Source organism: Humulus lupulus, chromosome 4 (genome assembly GCF_963169125.1).
Source record: "Humulus lupulus chromosome 4, drHumLupu1.1, whole genome shotgun sequence".
In the NCBI taxonomy this organism is placed as follows: Eukaryota; Viridiplantae; Streptophyta; class Magnoliopsida; order Rosales; family Cannabaceae; genus Humulus; species Humulus lupulus.
The window spans coordinates 243,967,378-243,981,515 of NC_084796.1; the positions used below are offsets into that span (position 1 = coordinate 243,967,378).

Genomic DNA, 14,138 nt, shown 5'->3' on the forward strand with positions numbered 1-14,138 from the left:
GCGCTATGAGAAATGAGTTTGAGGAAAGACTTCGTCAACAAGAAGAACGACATCGTCAACAAGAAGCGCGTCTAGAAGAACGTTTTCGTAAACAAGAGGAAATGTTGAGATCTTTCATGGCCCAACAGAGTGGTTCAGGATCCAATATTGGAGTCCCACCAGTAGTTCCAACCCCACCGGGACCATCTTACTATGTGCCCGACCCACAAGCACCATCTTACTATGTGCCCGACCCTCCAGGGCCATCTTGCTATGTGCCCGACCCACCAGCACCATCTTACTATCAGCCTGAACCACCAGTACCATTTATGACTGAGGTAATTTCAATTTGATAGTTGAAAATGACTATGTATGTACATGCATACACACATATATACATAATGTTACTTATTATACATAAGCCGGCGACACCTCTTCCTTATGCAAAACCTGATCAGCATATGTACATAGTCATTCAGGCTATTGGGCATCCTATATCATGGCCTAAGGAATTGGTCATCGTATTTGATGATATACATGAACAGGTAATGTATCATGTTTATATAATCATATTTGTTATTATATATTTCAATTTGTTTGTAAATTTTCTAATTATTAATATTATTTTACAGACTTGTTCTAGAAGTAATAACATATCAGAACGACCAATTGCTCCTTCAACACAACGACCCCGAGAAAGAACACAACGTTTGAGTGATCCTCTGACACAAGACACCAGTCCTTTGGAACAGATATACAATATTATATCTCGTTGGAATGACGATGACTGTGTCAATCCAGGCATAGATGAGGATGTATTCGGTCAGGATATTTCAAGTCTTTACATATGCAAAGAGGACATACTTCAATTTATTCGAATGGAAAATATTGGACAAGGAGTTGTCGTTTTCTACATGAGGTATCTCACAATTTTTTTACTTAACCTTTCTTTTTTGATTTATTTTAACAACAAATTTCCTAAATTATATTTTTGACTACTACTCTTTTTTTAATAGGTTGTTATACAATTTTTTGGTAGAACAAGGGCGCCAAAATAAGTTTTTATTTGTCAATCCTAATGTTGTAGCCACTAAAGGAAGTTCATTTGAAGAGCGTGTTCAAGGTCTGTTCAAGCGCTGTCGTCAATTAAGATCAAGTGAGCAACTTATGATTGTCCCCTGGAACCATGGGTAAGTTCAAAAATTTGTTACTGCCAGATACTTAGTCCTTATAACATTTGCGTTGGAGACTTATACCAAGTATTGTTTTTCTGATGCAGTGATCATTGGATGTTGATTATATTGGCCCCATATGCATATTACGTTTGTTGTTGTGATCCGGTGAACTCAGAACTGGAAAACCGTGAAGAAATTGTGGCAGTAATAGTCAATGCTTTCAACCTTTTTCTGACTAGTCTACCAAAACCTCCCGAGATTCCAAATAATATAGAAATTGTGCAACCGAAAGTAAGTAACTATGACTTTAATTATACTTGAATTTTACTGATATTTTTTTATATTAATTGCTTGATATTTTATTTAAATATTAGTGTCTGCATCAACCAGACAATGTGGCATGTGGATATTATGTGATGAGAATGTTCAAGGATTACATTGAACATTCACGACCTGGACGTTACTTGAAGAAAGAGGTATGAATATAAATTTATACAAAGTTAATAATTTATTTATTATCAAAGTATATATAATCAAATAATTGATTAACTAATATATTTTACTTTGTATTTTTTGTAGCTAAACACTACACCATATACACAAGCACAGATTAATGAAATGCGACAACACTGGGCGAACCATATGCTACCGATAATTCAAAGTCATCGTCCCACATATTAGGTTTTTGTCATTTACTTTTACTTTTTCTTTCTTACTATGTGTTTAGCTAGCTAGTGTAATATTTGTTAATTTTGTATGTTTAACAACAAATATTACAATTTTGTATATTTAGCTAGCAAAAACATATTAGATATACACATTTCGGTTTTATTAATGAAAATTCAAAATTTAAATTTGTATATAATTTAGATTTTTTAATTAATATATTTAATTCTATTTCAAAAAAAAATTAATATATTTAATTCTATTAATTAATATACTGAAAATAATTATTTAATTTTTTTTTAAAAAAAATACAAAAACCTATGACGTCTCCCATGGGGAGACTTTGTAGACATCCAACGTCTCCCCCTGGGAGACGTTGGATGTCTACAAAGTCTCCCCATGGGAGACGTCATAGGGTCACTTTAGATGGCCCCTGCAACAACGTCTCCCCTAGGGGGAGACATCAAATGTCTACAATATCTCCCCCATATAGCCATTAAATGCCTATTTTGTTGTAGTGAATATTCAGAAGCACTAATTAAAAATTAAACAAATAACAAATAATAGCAAAACCTTGGGTTGAATTCACTGTAAACAAATAGGAATCCTAATCTTCTCTACTATCCACTCTATTAATCTTTAATGCAATTACTACTGAAACTCTTCTTCATTGAAATGATAGGTTTGCAAAAGTGTTAACTATTCGAGTTAAGAAATAGAAAACTCGACCTAGTGCGAATTTCCTATATTTCTATGGTAAATTCAAAAAATAGGTTGCAGTGAATACAACCCTCAATCACATAAACCAATTTGATACTCTCGTTCTAAATTGAAGTCTATGTCTATTCAATTTTAGCATATTCAAATCTCACTTTTCAGATTTTGATTCAAATTCGTAAATCATATGTAAAAGTCAAATACATACACAATAAACCCAAATTGAATAGATTTCAGAATGAAGAGGGAATAGATAAACGCATTAAATCATAATAGAGTTTCAAGAGAGTCAATTAGAAAACCTAAACAGAAATTTAGTTCATGAACATGACTAAATCAAACATAAACATGAAATCAAAAGATAAAGAAGAAAAAGAACTTTGAGTTTTTTTTTTTGTTTCTTCTCTAGCCTCCTTGCTTAATCTAGGGTTTTTGGTTAATCTCCTACTGAAAAAAACTGCTAAAGTCGCAACAATATGTTTCTTAAATATCCCTAAAAAGTTCCAAGTGAAAAGACCAAATTGCCCATCAAAAAGTGATCATGAATGTGAAAATCACGTCACCAGCGCTGTAGCGCTGTGGTCTTGGTGTTGTGGCGCTAAAGTCAGAAACACCTTGAAGAGAAATCTGGGCACCAGCGCTGTAGCGCCCTTATCGTAGTGCTGTAGCGCTACTTCCAGAACTGAACTCCTGAAAAACTGCGTCCAAGCGCTGTAGAGCTATTGTTGTGGCGATGTAGCGCTAAAGTCAGGAACATCAACTCTTCAGAAATCCTTCCTAGCGCTACGGCGCTCCCTTAGTAGCGCTGTAGCGCTACTTACAGAATCCAAAAGTCCACAAATCCGTCCCGATTTTGTTCCACTTTCACTCCTTTTCACTATTTGTATCACTTTAGCATTAATCACCCTGAAACAAGAACAAATGAACATAATTCCGAAATAAAATAATCCTAATTAATGAAAAATACCCTAAAAACTTAGACCATAAACGAGCCTAAAACTCGTTTATCAAACTCCCCCAAACTAAATCTTTACTCGCTCTCGAGTAAATACTCTAACAAGACTCAATCCTAACAAACCAAGTTGACGACACTAACCAATTCAAACACTCAAGACTGGTATGAATGTATAATTCTCAGGAAAAAAATTTCATGCAATTTAAACTTTAATCTAGATTTTCAGTCTTAACCACTTCACAATTCACTGCAATTTTTCAACATGAAAGATCATTTACTCATAACTTGCAAATAAGATAATTGAACCACTTTATGCACATCAAATTCTCACCAACTAACCACAAACTCATGTATTCCATATGCCTGCATTGCTTACTATTATCCATTAATATAGACAAATGCACAAATAAGAATCAATAGGACTTTATGAGGGTTGTAATAGAAGGCTTAGGTATAGGTAGATAAGGAGACAGTTTTAGACTTAATCATACCACAAGCATTCCACTAAACAAGCTTTCCCAACAATTTCACACCACTCATCCCTTGTTACCCCTTTTTCTGTGCCATGATTGAGAATATAAATTTTTTTTTTCTTTTTCTTTATTTTTATTTATTTATTATTATTATTTTTTATAAACTCCCCCAAACTTTGATTTTTCAATAAATAATTATTTGGGAGCATAATCACTTTTCACTCTTTTTTCTTGTTTTTTTTTTTTTTATCTTTCTCAATCAAAAGTAATTTCCTGAATAACACATAATACCAACATCCCCTTACACATTCACTCCCCTCATATAATGATTTTCATGCTCATGGTATGGGTCAAAAAGAGTAAATGGTATTTCATTTTACAGTTAGGCTCAAAAGAATGTGTTAATCAAGAAAGTGGTTATAAGGCTCGAAAGGGTTGACTAAGGAGAAAAATTAATAGGGTTAGCTTGAAAGGCGCAACCAGTCCAAAAATTTCCTATATCATTTTCCTAAATGTGCATTGTTTCACATTTCATCTCAAATAGTAAGCAAGCAGGTTCTAGAATTTTTCAAACTTTTCAATCCACAATCCAAATTTGACATGCATAAAATATCTCAAGTATAACATTTGCAATGTATGAACAATAGATCTCGGATGTCAACAAATCACAATGAAAAACAAAGTAATCTAACCAAGCACACAGATTATTTTTAGAAGCACAACAATTTCCTTTGGATTATACTACAAAACAGTCAATCAGATTGAAATGGCCATTATTGTCAACTTAATTTGTACTCTAAAACATGACACCAAACACAAACAAATAAACAACCTGAAAACACATCAAAGAAAAAAAAAACCTCTCCCCCAAACTTAAAACCGAACATTGTCCCCAATGTGAAGTATAGAAAAAAAAAAATGGGAAGAGAGACTTACCTGACCAGCCACATCAGTATGGCGGTGGTGGTTGGAACAAAGGTCCTTCAAAAGGCTAAGATTGCGGAGGCGGAGGCTCAGGAAAACCAGCAAATGACGGGGGTGGAGGCGGAGAGTAAAATGGAGAGTATGGAGGATAGGGTGGTGGTGGGGCAAAATAAGTGAGATCCGATTCATCTAACGACCAGCGGCTCACCAAATTGTTTAACTGAGCCACATGATTCACCTCATAGTCATATCGATGGCCCAAATACTGATTCATCATATGCTGCTGTTGAACCACATATTGATTTTGTTGGATTAGATAATCCAACTTATCATTAACTTGCTGCATACTTGAATTACTACTGCCACCCAACAACACTGGTTCAGCTTCTTCCTCCACATCAGTTTCCACACGGCGCTTTCCCTTTTTCCTTGTCTGCGGCACATACAGAGCAGGCTCAGGATAATCATACATCAAATTGATGGACAACGGTTGTTGCAGCGACTGATAAATATCAGTAACGAATTCCGGAATACCAGCCTTACAGCACAACATCATGATGACGGATCCATGGGCCAAACCTCCAGTGGTATGCCCCTTTTCAATAAAATAAATGTTGGCCTTGATCCATATACCCGGATTAACGCCCATGCCCATCATCAACGCGTACATCAATAAGACTCGATCTTTAGTCATATCAGACACATGACTAACTGGCATAAATCGAGCACACACAAAAAATGCCCAAAATCTCACCTCAATGTTAAGCTGGCACGATGTTATACTCTTAGGTAGACTGCCAGATAAATTCCAGGGAGCAACTTCAAAGCATAATTTATCAGCCACAACCGTAAAATCTATAGATCCATTCAAGAACTGAGCATATTCCTCCTCCTCCTGTTTAATGTGCGGGGTTTTGAACACCTTATTAATAGCTTCTGCAGTGAAAGGCACACGCTTTCCTCGAACAAAAACTGTATCACTGTGTTGATCTCTTAAATTCGCATAAAACTCATAGACCAGTGATACATTAGCCTGTGCTAATTTAGTCACAAAATTTCCCCACTTTCTATTCATAAGATTTGCCCGAACCCGTTCAAAAATCTGATGAGTAAAAGGATCAGATTGATATTCCACTTCACGCTCAGGAATCAAAGGCTTTCTAATGAATTTTTCATAGCGCTCCTGAGCCTTAAAATTTATAAACCTAGTCTCATCGTACTTGTGCTCTGAACTATCCTCCCTTGGTTGAGAAGCATATGCTTGTCCCTTTCCTTTATCCTTATTTCTCCCCGCTCTACTCTTAGGAGCCATTATCCACACTCTAACCAACCCACAAGACATAATTTTTACAGTACCTCCCCTACAAGTGAACCCTTTTCCTCTTCACAAACGCTTACAAAATTCACTCTTTCAAACAAATAAACTAAGATCCCAAACCCAAACCACAGATGGAATCCACCCTCAACAATCAATCAAAGCAATCCAATCCAATCCCAAATACCACAAAAATCTGAGGGGAAAAGGGAAAGGAACCACTTACCACACCTTGCAATGGACTCCTTTATGCTTGAATTAGAACATCCCCTTGAAACTTTCCATCTTCATCAAGAAATTAAATCAATGAATTTCTAGGGTTTCAAATGATTAGGAAAAATTTGAATGGGTTGGAGAAGAAAGCAAAGTAAGGAGAGAAATAGAAGAAGAAATGAATGAGAGAGGGAAAATGTGTGGTGAAATTTCTGGGGAAAAGGCTGAAAGGAAAGATCTATGGGGGCTATGAAGGAGATGGGAGAGAGAACACGAAATGAGGAAAAAAAAGTAGAAGGAATGAGGGGAAAAATTGAAACCCCTCTGTTTTTTAAAAAAAACTCTGGACATAGCGCTGTAGCGCTACTACCCGATCTGGGTTTCTAGCTTCTGGAACCAGCGTTGTAGCGCTAATAACCCCCCAAAAAAAATTTATTCTCTGAGATTAGCGCCATAGCGCCACAAATATAGCGCTATTGCACCTCCAATCACCACATTTTTATTTTTTTATTTTTTATTTTTTTATATTTTTTTTTCTTTTCACGATTTTCACAGTTCAAACAATACATTAAAATAAAAATAACAACTAAAATCAAATTTCCTTCATTGTTCAAAACCAAAAAAATAAAATAAAAAAATATATAAATTTAAAACTGAGAATTGCCTCCTCAAAGCGCTGTCTTTAAAGTCATTTAGCCGGACGCTGAATCCCTCTTCAAAGAGGCTTTAAAAGAAGGATCGACTTTGCCTGATCAACATGACCACCCAAGTAGGGTTTCAATCTCTGGCCATTGACCTTAAAGGAATCACCTGAGTTGCCCCGAACTTCCACAGAACCATATGGAAAGACCTGAACAACAGTGAATGGTCCTGACCATCTTGACTTCAATTTTCCAGGAAAGAGTCTCAATCTTGAATTAAAAAGAAGTACCTTGTAGAGTCCAAGAACTTTACTTAGCTAATTATTTAGTAGTATTATAGTATGTATAGTGTTATCTTTGTTACTGTGGATTTTTGGTTCAGACCGGGAATTATTTGGACACTCATAGTAGTACTTATAGACTTTCTAAGTTTAACCTATAGTTTAAGAATATTAATTTTGAACCTAAGGTTTGATTATATAGCTGATATTAAGAATAATATTTATTATACTATAAGGTTTAGATATCAACCAATAGGATTTTAAGCACATGTTATGAATGGGTGATTAAGGATTAAGTATTTTTTAGGATTAAATTAAATAAGGGTAAAAGTTGAATGCTTTAAGGTCAATCAACAACTTTGAATACGTTGAGGGCTTAGTCAAGGCTGTTTACTCCATTCAAACTTAGCTAAAAATGTGTAATTTCGTGTTTAAATATTCAGCGTGTGCCGATATATCACAGCTATAAGGGGCGATATATCGCAGCACGTAGATACAGAAAACACGAAACGATGCACGGTCGCCTCGGGCATACTGGCCCAGGCGATATATCGCCTACAGGGGGCGATATTTCGCCTCCTTCAGTGTATTTTCAAAAGTTTTTGAATTCTTTTCCTTTCAGCCATTCAAACTCTTGATAAGTCCAGCATCTTTCTGAATGAGTCTTCAGCCCTTGCTAAACGATTATTTAAATTATTTTCACCTAAAAAGCTATTATTTTTATTCAAGTAAAATCAAGATCCTTTCATTCCTAAACTCTATAAATAGGACCTAGTACCCAGCCATTATTCACCTTTTGCTCTAAGTTCAGAGGCTGCAAGTGCTAAGTGAGTGTGAGAGTATAAACACCTGGGTTTTGGGAAAATCATAAGCTTAAACATCATAAGCTTATCAAACACTTTGGGAAGTAAGGTTCTATAGTATTTCGGTTGTGGTGTAGATTGGTCTTACAAGTCCTTGAGGTAAACCAAAACTCTAGTTCATTTGTTTTATGTTGTTTTCCTTCTCTTAGTCTTCTACTCAGTCTTCTAACCTCATTCTTATTTTGGTTAGGGAATCTAAGTTCTTGAGCACATAAGTTTGGTAAGTGTGACTTTCAATGGTTTTGTCTTTCCATTCCTTTCATTTCATCTCTTTTTCTTCATTAGACTCACCCTGTTATATATGGTTTTAGGAGTGTTCCAAAAGTCCCAACGCTGTCCACATATCCCGGTAACTTTGGCAAGGAAAAATAGGCTAGAATCTATATGTTTTATGCTTGTGTTATCTTATGTGATATGTTATGAAATATGTTATGAAATGTGTATGTTTGTAGGCTTGGGCATATGACCCATATGGCTAACAAGACCCCAAATGGGTTATGGGCATATGACCTACTTAACTAGTAGGACCCCACTAATCCCATGGGCATATGACTTGTTTAGTTTATGGGACCCCAAGTAATAATGGCCATTATAATAAGTGTATGTAATAAGTGTTATGATATATCTTTATGTTTATTACGAAATTTATGTTTATGACTATGTGTTAGATTTTCCTTGCTGGGCATTAGGCTCATTCCTTTTTGTTTTATGTGCAGGAAAATAGCTTTTAGTGGCGGTAAGGTTCATGGAAGCTTGGAGATTGTGTATCGATGGTGAATGGAGTCAAGGAGCCGAGCGTTATTCGATTCGAGGATGTAGTTTTGTTTTATGTCTTTTTACATGTATTTTCCGCACTATTTATGTAATGTCTTTTTAATTTAAATTATGTTTTGTTTTTAAGACAATGAGATCCCATATCCTACTTATTTTATGAAAGTAACTCTATTTCTACAAGTGTCCAATAAAGTATGGTATTTTCGCAAAAATGTAAGTTTTATGTATAGTTTCGTTAATGGTCCAAAAGTCTAGAATAGTGGGTCATTACATACCTTCTGCCCTGGTTGGAAATCTTTCCTGACTAAGTTCTTGTCATGCCAATCCTTTGTTCTCTCTTTATTAATCTTGTCGTTTTCATAAGCCTCATTTCTGAACTCATCAAGTTCATTCAGTTGCAACGACCTTCGTTCACTGGCTGCACTCCAATCAAAATTCAACTTTTTCATAGCCCAGAATGCCCTGTGCTCCAACTCAACTGGTAAATGACACGCTTTAGCAAACACCAACCTATAAGGAGACATACCTATTGGTGTTTTGAATGCAGTTCTGTAGGTCCAAATCGCATCATCTAACTTCTTCGACCAATTTTTTCTCGAACTGTCAACGGTCTTCTCAAGGATACTCTTGATTTCTCTGTTTGAAATTTCAGCTTGCCCATTTGATTGAGGATGGTAAGGCAAAGATTTTAGATGATATACTCCATAACGAGCCAGTAATGCATCAAGATGTTTATTCACAAAGTGTTTTCCTTCATCACTAATAAAAGCTCGGGGAGTGCCAAATCTAGTAAAAATATGTTTATGAAGAAAATTAAGTACAGTTTTACCATCATTGGCTCTAGTTGCTGCAGCCTCCACCCATTTAGATACATAATCTACTGCCAGAAGAATGTATTCATTGTTGTAAGATGGTGGAAAAGGCCCCATGAAATCAATGCCCCATACATCAAACAGTTCCACTTCAAGAATTCCCTGCAAAGGCATTTCATTTCTCCTCGAGATATTACCAGTTCGCTGACATCTATCATAGGCTTTGACAAAAGCATTAGCATCCTTGAATAATGAAGGCCAATAGAAACCACTTTGTAATACCTTGGCTGTCGTTCTGGATGCACCAAAGTGCCCACCACATTGTTGAGTGTGACAATGGTTAAGAATGGACTGCATCTCTTCTTCAGGAACACACCGTCTGATAATTTGATCAACGCAATGCCTATAGAGAATAGGATCCTCCCAATAGTAATGTTTCACCTCAGAAAAGAATTTCTTTAATTGCTGCTTCGACATTTCAGGAGGCACAATCTTGGAAACCAAGAAGTTCACTGTGTCAGCAAACCAAGGGACAGCTAATTTCTCACTTACCCCAAACAACTGCTCATCAGGAAAGTAATCATTAATTTGCACTGCTTTCTTATTTTCAGTCTCCTCCACTTCAAGTCTAGAGAGGTGATCAGCTACCACATTCTCGCTGCCCTTCTTGTCACGAATTTCCATGTCAAATTCTTGAAGTAAAAGAATCCATCTAATCAGGCGAGGCTTGGCATCTTTCTTTGACATCAAGTATTTAATGGCAGAGTGATCAGTGTAGACAATCACTTTGTTACCAATCATATACAGTCTAAATTTATCACAAGCAAACACAATAGCTAGCAACTCTTTTTCTGTAGTAGCATAATTCAGTTGAGCATCATTTAGAGTCCGACTAGCATAATAAATAGACCTGAATACCTTGTCAATTCGCTGTCCCAAAATTGCCCCCACTGCATAGTCACTAGCATCACACATCAACTCAAAAGGAAATTCCCAATTTGGAGCTATCACAATTGGAGCAGAAATAAGCTTTTCTTTCAAGACATTGAAAGCCTTCAAGCATTCATCATTAAAATCAAAGACAATTCCATTCATAAGAAGATTCGAGATAGGCTTGGACACTTTAGAGAAATCTTTTATGAATCTTCGATAGAACTCAGCATGACCAAGAAAACTTCTTACACCCTTGACTGAAACTGGTGGAGGAAGGTTTCCAATGGTAGAAATTTTGGCTCTATCTACCTCAATTCCCTCACTTGAAATTTTATGGCCAAGAACAATCCCCTCTTTTACCATAAAATGGCATTTCTCCCAATTTAACACCAGATTTGCCTTCTCACAACGATTCAACACGTTCTCCAAGTTACCCAAATAAAGGTCAAATGATGAGCCAAAAATAGAGAAATCATCCATGAATATCTCAATACACCTTTCTACCATATCTAAAAATATGGCCATCATGCACCGTTGAAATGTTGCAGGGGCATTACATAGTCCAAATGGCATTCTCCTGAAAGCAAATGTGCCATAAGGACATGTAAAAGTTGTTTTCTCTTGATCCTCTGGTGCAATAGTGATCTGATGATACCTTGAATACCCATCCAAGAAACAATAGTAGCTATGGCCTGCCAGTCTGTTAAGCATTTGATCAAGGATGGCAAAGGAAAATGATCCTTCCTTGTTGCCTTGTTGAGCTTGCGGTAATCTATACAAATCCGCCACCCCGTTACAGTTCTTGTTGGAATGAGTTCATTGTTTTCATTTTTTTACCACTGTCATACCACCCTTTTTAGGTACCACTTGCACAGGGCTCACCCATGCGCTATCAGAAATTGGGTAGATCACCCCAACGTCCAACCATTTAAGAATCTGCTCAAGTACGACTTCCTTCATAGCTGGATTGAGTCTTCTCTGGGCCTCTATGGATGGCTTGCTATTCTCCTCCAATAATATTTTATGCATCACTTTTGATGGGCTTATTCCTCTAATATCCGCCAATGTCCACCCAATGGCCAATTTATGATCCCTTAAAACCCTCAACAATTTCTCCAATTCTATCTTTGATAAGTTAGCTGACACAATGACAGGTAAAGTTTCGTTCTCCCCAAAATATGCATATCGCAAATGATCTATAAGAACCTTCAATTACAGCTGCGGTGGCTGCTGAATGGATGTTAGCGGTTTATCAGGCGCATCTGCTAATTCTTGAAACTTCTTCCAATATGACAGGAAGGAATTGATCCAGTTTACACAATCTCTTATCTCAGCATCATCATCATCGACCTCATCACCCAATAATACTGCCTCTAAGGCATCACTATTCATCCTTCTCTTCGAGACTGCATTCTCTATCACATCCACACTATAGCAACTGTCATTAGCCACCGGATACTTCATGTCCTTGAAGACATTAAAGACCACCTCATCTCCTTGAACTCTAAGCTTAAGCTCTCCCTTTGGAACATCAATAAGAGCTTGACCTGTGGCTAGAAATGGTCTGCCGAGAATAATAGGTACATCTGTATCCTCCTCCATGTCCAGAACGATAAAGTCAGCTGGAAATATAAACTTATCCACTTTCACAATAACAACTTCAATAATACCCCGTGGATGTGTCACTGATCGGTCTGCTAGTTGTAGAGTGACGGTTGTTGGTTTTGCCTCCCCCAAACCAAGTCTTCTAAACACAGATAAGGGCATTAGATTAATACTCGCCCCCAGATCACATAAAGCTTGTTTGCATTCAAATTTGCCAATGGTGCAAAGTATGGTGAAGCTCCCCGGATCTCTCAGCTTTTGGGGTAACTTCCTTTGTAATATCGCGCTGCACTCTTAAGTGAGTGCTACAGTCTCATAGTCTTCCATCTTCCTTTTCTTGGACAGAATCTCCTTCATGAATTCCACATAGCTAGGCATTTTCTCCAAGGCCTCAATGAAAGGAATATTTATATGCAGCTTTTTAAACACCTCTAAAAACTTAGAAAACTGTTTATCCAGTGTAGTCTTTCTAAGCCTCTGAGGATAAGGAACTCGAATTGGCTGCTCATTAACAACTGGCGGACTCTTTTCTGAAAGCTGGTGGTCTTCAGTAACCTCTGCTGGATCAGACTGTTCACCCATTTCTCCATTCTGAACCACTGCCTGTGGAGATCTAGGCTACTCAGTTTGCTTCCCACTCCTCAGAGTAATTGCCTGAACTTGCTCATTAGGGTTGAATTCAGTATTACTGGGCAAATTTCCCTGCGGTCTGTTATTGAGCATATTAGTCAACTGCCCAACTTGTGTTTCCAGGTTTCTGATAGAAGATCTAGTCTCTGTCATAAACTGAGTTTGAGTGTTGGTGAGGGTCAATAATGCAGCTTGCAATTCATTAGGCCTTTCTGGTGGAGCTTGATTCATTGATTGTTGAGGCCTAGGCTATTGTGATGAAGAGGCTTGATGCATTGGTGGCTGAGGCATATTGTTCTGAAATTGACCCTGAAACTGAGGTTGCTGGCCCTGATTATTCTTCCACGAAAAATTAAGATGATTTCGCCACCAATGATTGTAAGTATTGGAGAACGGATTATTGAATGGCCTCTGAAAGTTTCCCACTGCTTGAACCTGAGCTTGATCCATCGGAGTGTTATTATTAATACTGGTAAGGCACTGATCAATAGAGTGAGAACCACCACAAATTTCACACCTAGCTGCCATTTGAACCGCATTAGCAGATACAGTGCTCTGTTGTAATTGTTTAGTGAGTGTAGCTACCTGAGCTGTTAAAGCAGTAATGGCATCCAACTCATGCACCCCGGTTACCTTTCTGACCCCCGATGATCTTTCGTCAGACCACTAATGATTATTTGTGGCCATGTCCTCCAGCAGCTCATAAGCACCAGTTGCACTCTTGCTCATAAAAGTACCACCCGCTGCAGCATCAATAATGATTATAGTAGTAGGACATAAACCATTATAAAAATTATGCACTAACATCCACTGTTCAATGCCATGATGAGGACATCTTCTCAAAAGTTCTTTGAACCGTTCCCAATCTTCATACAATGATTCTCCATCATTCTGGAAAAAATTATTGATTTCTCCCCTCAATTTAGCAGCTTTGGAAGGAGGGAAGAATTTTGACAAAAACTTCTGAGCAAAATCTTGCCAGGTAATAATAGAGTTCGGTTGCAAAGAGTTCAACCAATTTTTAGCTCTATCCCTCAAAGAAAATGGGAAAAGCCTAAGTTTAATAGCGTCATCACTCACCCCATTGTATCTAAAAGTTCCACACAGCTCTAGAAAATTAGACAAATGGGTGTGAGGATCTTCAGAAGGCAACCCATTAAATTGAACAGAGGATTGCACCAT

The 14,138-nt window shown here is 37.1% G+C and overlaps 1 non-coding gene across 1 annotated transcript; it reads left to right on the top strand.

The window, feature by feature from the left end:
* The first annotated feature begins 13,773 nt into the window (after positions 1–13,773).
* LOC133833465 (small nucleolar RNA R71) lies at positions 13,774–13,880 on the top strand. Its single transcript, XR_009892843.1, has one exon. It is a non-coding gene; the product is annotated as a small nucleolar RNA R71 (small nucleolar RNA).
* Positions 13,881–14,138: the final 258 nt, after the last annotated feature.